This window comes from Arvicola amphibius, chromosome 7 (assembly GCF_903992535.2).
Source record: "Arvicola amphibius chromosome 7, mArvAmp1.2, whole genome shotgun sequence".
In the NCBI taxonomy this organism is placed as follows: Eukaryota; Metazoa; Chordata; class Mammalia; order Rodentia; family Cricetidae; genus Arvicola; species Arvicola amphibius.
Genome location: NC_052053.1, coordinates 2,475,806 through 2,484,349, shown reverse-complemented (window position 1 = coordinate 2,484,349; position 8,544 = coordinate 2,475,806). Strand labels below are relative to the sequence as shown.

At 40.0% G+C, this 8,544-nt stretch overlaps 1 long non-coding RNA gene across 1 annotated transcript; it reads right to left on the bottom strand.

The window, feature by feature from the left end:
- Nucleotides 1-4,119: 4,119 nt before the first annotated feature.
- On the bottom strand, nucleotides 4,120-6,987 carry LOC119819294. The gene is made up of 2 exons (XR_005286252.1): nucleotides 6,826-6,987; nucleotides 4,120-4,771 (listed from the first exon to the last, which is right to left on the bottom strand). It is a non-coding gene; the product is annotated as an uncharacterized LOC119819294 (long non-coding RNA).
- Between the last annotated feature and the right edge of the window lie 1,557 nt (nucleotides 6,988-8,544).

Below are 8,544 nucleotides of genomic sequence, written 5' to 3'. Positions count from 1 at the left end.
AAAAAATCAAATAACTTTTACTAAAAATTGCACAGAGGGAAAAAATCTTTGAGAACTAAGAAATATAAATATGTATAGTAACTTTATCTAAAAGTTGGTTTCTAAGTCCCTTAGTATAAAATATTTCAAATTCTCCTATATCAATTAATTTTATTTGAGACTCATAATACCAAATAATACAAAAATTCATGAGAAAATGCACACACATATTTTTACAAAATCAAATAGAAAATAAAACATCAAGCACTTTATTATAAAGATCCTCAGAATTTAGAATATTGGGCTGTTCAGAGTCTCAAATCTCTGAGAAAAAAAATTTCCCGCAAATTTCATTACTTCATTTTTCTTTCCAGCTGAATAAAATTTCACTGTGTATATGTAACACAGCTTCACAAAATAAGTATTTCTATTTCTCTATATCTCACCAGTATTTATTGTTAGATTTCTTGATAGCCATTTTGACCGAGGTGAGATAATATCTCAAAGTAGTTCTAATTTGAGTTTCACTGATGAGTAGGGATGCTGAGAACTTTTACAAACACTTCCTGGCCATTGGTGTTTCCGCAGTGAACGTCTTGTTCTTTCCACCAGCCCACTCAGTGACTGGCTGTTTTGCTTTTTCTTACTTATTGGTTGTTTTGCTTTTCTGAACATTTTAGATCTTTATATATAATTATATTTTGTATAATCATTTTATTTCATAGTCCCAGTAATACTGAAGAAAACAGATTCAGAGCAAGTTGCAGACAACTTCTACTGACTTGAGAAGCTTTCTAAAGTCTCATGGTCTCGGTATCCTTACCATAATATGAGACTTATGTCTGCCTCAGAGTTATAGGGAACTGAAAATGGTGTGAGTCTTATAGTGATTTTTGCATCCTGGTTGGTTCATGCTACTGCCTCATAGAACACCTTGTTATTTTTAACAATCATTACTTTTAAGTGAAAAGCTGAAAATGTACACCAGCATATTTTTTGTGTCATGTTATCACAGACATGAAACTAGATAATATCACTAGTAAGACTTAACAAAACATATTCTTTTTATGTATGGTTTGAGGATTTTATATTTATGTACAATATACATTGGTCATATTCACCCTGACTCTGCTTCAGTTCCCCCCAGGTTCTCCCAACTTCATGTCTCTCTCTCTCTCTCTCTCTCTCTCTCTCTCTCTCTCTCTCTCTCTCTCTCTCTCTCTCTCATAATCCACTAATTCCGATTAGTGCTGCCCATGTATACAGGGGTGTGGGATCATCTACTGGAGCATGATCAACCTATCAAAGGCCACACTTCCAGAAAACCGACTTTCCTCCACCCCTGGCAGCTGTGGGCTATCAACTACCACTAGTCCCTCAGCGGGAGGTGGAGGCTTGTGTGCCTCTCCCACGCAATCTGGTTTGCTCTTTTGCAGGTCTTGCACAGGTCTTGTGCAGGCATCCCTGGATGCTCTGAATTCCTGAATGCAGTAGCACTGTTATGTCCAGCAGACACTACTCCACCCCAGTCCTCCATGACCTCTGCTTCTACAGTCTTTCTGCTCCCTTTTCAACATGGTCTTTGAGACGTGGTCATGTGTGATATCAAGTCTCATTTAGGACTGAGTGCTAGTGCCATTCACTCCTCAAAGCTGCTTCTCTGATAAGGCCTGGGTGCTGAAGCCATCTATGGTTTTAGAGATATGCATTTGGAAGGCATGTTGATATGATTTCTGTTGAGCACGATAATAGTAGTAGGTTCAGCCTGTGGGTCTGTGAGATCCCCAGTCGCAGGCTTTGGATAGATCTACAGAAGAAGCATGTGCTTGATGGGGAATCTCTGTCAGCCAGTAAACTTTAAGAGGTGGGTCCAGTTAGGTACCCAGAGAAAAATGCTGGGCAGCCCAGGGTTCGTTCTCTCTCTCTCTCTCTCTCTCTCTCTCTCTCTCTCTCTCTCTCTCTCTCTCTCTCTCTCTCTCTCTCTCTCTCTCTCCTCTCTCTCTGCGGTTCCCATGCTACATTGCTGAGCTTGGACTTGTCATTCCCATTTTGCAAGTTTACCCCTCATATACATATATATATATATGTATATATATATATATATGGTTTATCTTGTAGTTAACCTGGTATTTCTCCACCCGAGATAATTCAACATATGCTTATACCTGTAGCGAGAGCCGTGCATCCAATTGGAAGGTGAATTGTTACCCTCAGAGAACCTTATAGCCAATTGGAAGATGGATTGTTATCCTCAGAGAGCCTTACAGCCAATCGGAAGGTGAATTCTAACCCTCACAGCATTCGGGCTGTGATTGGGCACGTCTTGCCAGGCCAGTCATTACTGTAGTACACAGGGCTCACAACTGGTTAAGGGAGTGTGATAACCGTTCACCCTCAGCAGCCTGCATAGCACCTTCGTGTACTATGGAAGACAGCCGGCAGGAGCAGCTTCCATGCGGGTACCAGCTTTTCCCCCAACTCCTGTGACCAAAGTGTTCGGTGTCTTCAGCAATAGGTGTCTTACTCTCTAATTGTTGTGGGCAGCCAGGAAAAATGGCAATATACGGCATTGCTTTTAATGTCTCTGGTACCCTCTTTTGACCAACAATTTCAAGAAAGATACATTTGAATAAAAATCTTTTCAATTTCCCCAAACCTGAAAGTACCCGTATCTAGCTACCAAATGAATTACGAACTCAGAGCGCTTACTAATGCACAACCTCCTTTCGAATTATCTAAGGGATGAAGTTGAATTGCTCAGCAAAAAAAAAAAAAAAAAAAAAAAAAAAAAAAAAAAAAAAACCATTTTCATTAACTTCCATGTTGTGGTCAGATTCCTCAGATTCCTCTTGCCCTTGGTTTCCCTGATGATCTAGTAGGATTCCAGTGGCATTGGTTGAGCTAACGAGAGAGCCTTCAAGGACAGCTGTAAGTGGGTTCTGTTATGAAGACAGGGACGACTTTGGAGCACATTTCTAATAACCAGGTAAATTCAGGTCCATGTTTTGTTGTTGTTGTTTGTTTTTGGTTTTGGTTTTGTATTTCAGACTGTACGGTGTGTTTCCATGCCTTGAATGGCAATGAGTATAAGTGATGGGAAATAAATTATTTTCTATATACCTTCATAGTTTTATGACTAAGATAGAGATTCAACAAGTGACCGTCCTACTCAATAACAATTAAAGATAAAACAACATTGACATTCGGCCCATTTCATAATAACAAAACCATGACATTTTAATTTTAAAAGAGTTTTGCACACTTTACTATGTTGATTTCCGTTTATATGTTTATGTGTATGCTTAAATGCTGTGTTTCTCAGTTAATAAGAAAAGATCAGCATATTTGATGATGATAGTCTTAGCACTATAATGAAATATAAAGGAGAAATACAATTCTTCCTTTATCATATAATTAAGAATTTCCAAGTATGTGACTATTGAATGTTGACAGTGATTATTACATGGTCAAAAACTAGTGGGGAATTGGCAATATAATAACGTAAGTACTATATAAGTAGTGTCTTTTGAACCAATAAGTTGCTTTCTCTGGTTAATAGAAGACCGCTTCTATACAAAATTCTGAACATTACAAAGCTTTATTTTGCATATTAAGTAGTTTGCTTCCCGAGGCCACTCACCTCTTGACTAATACAAAATAGTTAGGTTAGTGATTACTTTATTACTGGGAAAAAGAAAAAAACTATGTTTTTTTTGTGACCATAGAGAATTCACCATAAAGAGTATAAATTCAAACAAAAGCGATGGAAAAATGTCAAGCAAGAATTTGGAGATTTGGAGACTTCCTATATTTATGCATAAATAAAGTTGCTTCAACTACTTAATTTATTCCAAATAAAAACTTGAGTGCCAAATGCAGAAAGATATGTACGGATTCTTTTGGCAGTGGGAGGAGAAAGAATCAGCATCTGTGGAAAGATAACTCTAAGTGATGACCTCATTTTCCGTTTCCTAGCTGGGGAGAGTACGTGTGTAATCACCTCATCAGAATGGCTTTCTCCCTTCCCTCTGACTCTCCTGCATTTTATTTCATCCCATCTGGATTTTTTGTTTTTTAACATATCCCGTGTGTACTCGCTATTTGTTGTCGCCATGAGCAAATGTCAGAAGAGAAGGGACATAAGGGTGGAAGTGTTTATTGAGCTTATGGTTGGAGGAGACACAATTCACACGGCAGGAAAGACACGGCAGCAGGAGACTCTGACATGCAGAGGATGCTGGATTCCGTAACTCCTCTCAGCCCTTTCCTTCAGAAAGATGGCCACCAGCGGAGGACCACAGTGCTCAAACATATGAGCCTGTGGAGACAGTTCACACCCAAACCATAATAATACCCTTTACTTTTTAATTGCCTTTGTCTTATTCAGAGTTAAGTTTTAAGGCGGGGGGGGGGCCTTTGTTTTATTAACTGATCCATCCCGAATATTGTGATGGTTGCCAGTTCACCCTGAGAACTTAAATGTATCTGTGAGCTACTGGAGCTATAATAATCTTTTACTGATGTTTACTTATTAAAATCTATAAGCTGAGTTACTTTTGTTATTTCCTTTTATGAGGATACCCTAGTAACACTCAACCGATCGATTTATGGCAGATGTGTTACGGAAAAGAGCAGACACGCATGTTCAGTCTCCCCCAGTGTCTTCTCGTTGTCTCCACAGAGGCGGGCTGAATGATTTTTCTTCATGGATTTCCTTTTGTCACTCTGTGATTCTCTGTCCAGATCCCTCTGTTCTCAGCTTTGCAAACTCTTCCTGTAGGGTGATAAATGCCTTACAGAGGAGATTTCAGAGAAGAAAAAAAAAAAAAAAACTTCATTATCTTTCCCTTTTTTGAAATATCTGCTCACAGTTTCAAACTTCAGTTAAAAGGCTTACAATTGCTGGATTTTGTAGGGGACAGGAGTATGACATGCTGGTTTATCTTTTTGTGCTGTATTCGTTGTTCTTTAATAACAGACTTTTATTCTGTTAGAATGCAAAACAAGCAAGCAAATCCCAATTCCCTTCTTGCTTCCAACACTAGATGTCTCTCTAGTGATGCTCAGAAACACGGGTTCTTCAGCAGGGAGACCGGCACTTAACCAGTCAGAAGACAGTCATGGGTCCTGTTACGTGTTCCTTCTCGGTGTCTATGTGCTTGTGGGGCTGAGTTTCAATTATGCCCATTTTCTACAGACAGACATTTGTACAAGAGAAGAAAATGTGTACAGGAGTATGACATGTATCTCTTCATTCAGCCCACACAGCATCTTATAAACCATGTGCTGTCTTTATCTTTATTGCTACATTTGGAGAAACTGGGGTCCAGCTATATTATAGATCAGTTGAAAAATGATATAATAACTAATGGAGAAGCATAAAGCTGTTCACCTATTATCCCATTCTGGCCCATCTTTAAGACATTTTTCTTTTCCCTGGGAGTTGGAGAGGTGGCTCAGAAGTTAAAAACATGTATTGTTTTTACAGAGGACCCTAGTTTGGTTTCCAGCACCCACATCAGGCAGCTCATGGGAACTAAAACTCCATTTCCAGGAAACCCAACACCGTCTTCTGGCCTCTGTGGGCACCTGTATTCAAGTACCCATACTCGGGTCCCCCGCATAGACACAGACTTAAAAATAAAACTTAAAAATGACATTGTTCTCTCCCTTCCTTAAGTAGTAGAAGTTTTAGTGTTCATTTGCTACACTTAATATGCTGACTAAACCTTTCTAATAGAAATCCATTTTCAGTTCATTCTTCTAAATTGGCGCATATGCTCAAATGGTGTGTAAGCCTGAGGCTGCCCCACCCTCTGGTGTGAACCTTGGATAGCCCCCGTTTGTGATTAGCCTTGAGGGGGTATACGTGCGAGCCTATTGATGTATATGCTCAGAGAGCATGGAAGACTGAGGCAGCCCCACCCTCTTGTCTGACCCTTGGGTAACCCCACTTTGTGATTAGCCTTCAGGGGGTATACGTGTGAGTCTACATTCCTTTGTGTACTTTACTTGCTGCCAGGAGAAACATTTAATTTCCTGATGGGAGAAAATTATCTCTAAAGGAAGAGCCCATTCTTTCTATTGTTACTCTGAGGTTCCTTGGATGGTTTCAGTCTTAATGCAGTACAAACAAGGACTCCCTAAGATTATGGCTAAATAAATATATATAGGAAATGTTCCTTCTTACTAGTTTGTGTATTTTGTGTGATACTGGACCAGCCTTGTTTTGGTATGTTAGCAACGCCCATGGACATTTCTGCAATTATGTCCTAGTAAATTTATTAGTGTCCTGCCTTCTCCTAGAATGCATATCAAAGTCTAGGAAAATGCAAACTTAGCTGCATTTGATCAGGAATTCTATGTATTTACAATTAGAAAATTAAACTTTATTTTAAAATCTAAATTGCGTTATAAATAGATAATGATCCTTAGTTACTTAGGGAGTCTACTTAAAACATTCATATTTGTCTTCTTTGTCTACCTTATTTCCCTGAAATAACACTTAAAAGACACCAAATCATGCAAGTATTAATGGCTTCATTGATCTTTCTTCTTTTAGTGTAACTTCTCCCGTCATTGTTCATCTAGAAAAATAAAGGCCTTGGCTAAGTTTAATGAAAGAAAGCCATAGCTGACTAGGAGAGAGGTAACAGTTTGAATAGCTCCCATTCACCCCCCGTTCACTTTAGGGATTTTCTTTGTTTCTTTCTTCCCGTCTTCACGGGGGAAGAATATTGTATGTCTCGTACATGGACGGCCGTGTGAGGAGAGCTCAAGTCTTTCCTCGTGAACCGTTCATCCCACAGAAACCCTCCTCTCCCTTTCCCTGCCCCCCTTGCTCACTGGGTTTAGAGGGACGTGGTGGTGCCCGTTTCACAGGAACGGCCATTAGTCATCTTCTCAGGAACAATAGCTGGGAAGAAAGAACAGCTGTGCTGAGGAACCTTGATGTTCTCATTTCAACCACGAGGTTTAGAATCCATTTGCCGTACTCAAGACCGGTGAAAATGCTGTTATAGAAGAAAAATGAAAATACACCCAGGAGGCTTTAAGATGGAAAACAGCAATTAGGGTTATTATTCAGAACATTACTATGAGAAACATTAGATGATACGCCTTAAAAGAGAAGAAAGAATAGCTTAACATAGAATAAGATGCAAGGATCAAAGAAATTGGTTAAATTGGAGATTAATTGGCTTTGAAAGTATTGATTAACCTGGAGATCAATTTATTTAAGCAATGGGTTCAAATTGTGATACTAAACATCACAATAGCAATGAGTAATTTTGAGAGCCTGCACAGCAGGGCTCTGGGGATGGAACAGTGGCTCAGCTGGGAAGAGGACTTGCGTTGCTTGCAGGGGACCAATGTTTAGTTCCTATCACCACACAGTTCCTCGCTGCCATCCGTAACTTCAGTTCTAGGGCATCTGATATATTCTTCTGACCGTTCTCAAGTACCAGGCACACACGCGGAACACACGTACACAAGCAAAGCACTCACACACACACACACACACACACAGAGAGAGAGAGACAGACAGACAGAGAGAGAGAGAGAGAGAGAGAGAGAGAGAGAGAGAGAGAGAGAGAGAGAGAGAGAGAAACTAACATAAGTAGAGATAGTAAGTGGATGCCGAGTGTGCTGCACTGGGAAGGTCATGTGATCACGCACTTCACCTCCTCTAATGGTCAGAAATACTTCAGAAAAAGGATAGAAAGAAAGTAAGAGTCAAGTCAGAGGGAGAAAGGTGAGATGCTGTCCTATGGGCATGGCATAGACATGAGCTAACGGTTGCTATCTGCACAGGGCCTGCACAAGCCTGAGCCCGTAGATGTTTGGTCGTAGATGGAGGAGGAGTTCGAGGGCCCCTCATTCAGAGCATCAGTGGAGGGGTATCGTAGGAGAAGTCATTACCTTCTGTGATGTAGAGACCTGTGAGTTACTCATGGTCCAGAGGAAAGCCTCACATCTATGCCCCTGTGAATATCTTGCTAAACGAGCGGAGCATAAAGCAGAAACAAAACAAAGAGACATAAATGTAGGATGGGGATTTCATGGGAGGATGAGGGAAGATTGGTGGGAACAGGAGGATAAAGAGGGTGGAGAGAAGAGAGTGGTCAGAATGTATTGCAGAGATAAAGGAAATTGTCAAAGAGTAAGTTAATGAAAACAAACAACAACAATTAAATCAAAATTCAAGCTTTTCCAGATCTTTGTTTTCTGGAGGAAAACAGGGAGTGACACGGAATAGACTTTCACTCTGTGAGGTCAAGAACCCATGCCAAATACCTAGAAATAAGCATTATAAAGAAAGCAATAGAATGGAAAACAAACACAAACCAGCCGAAGACTTTGCTGCTCTAATCAAAGGAAGAGGAAGAATATAGGGAAATTGAAGTGGAAGAAATAAAATAGAATAAGACAGCCGGGAGGTGGTGGCGCACGCCTTTAATCCCAGCACTCGGGAGGCAGAGGCAGCTAGTTCCAGGACAGGCTCCAAAGCTACAGAGAAACCCTGTCTCGAAAAATCAAAAAAAAAAAAAAAAAAAAAAAGAATAA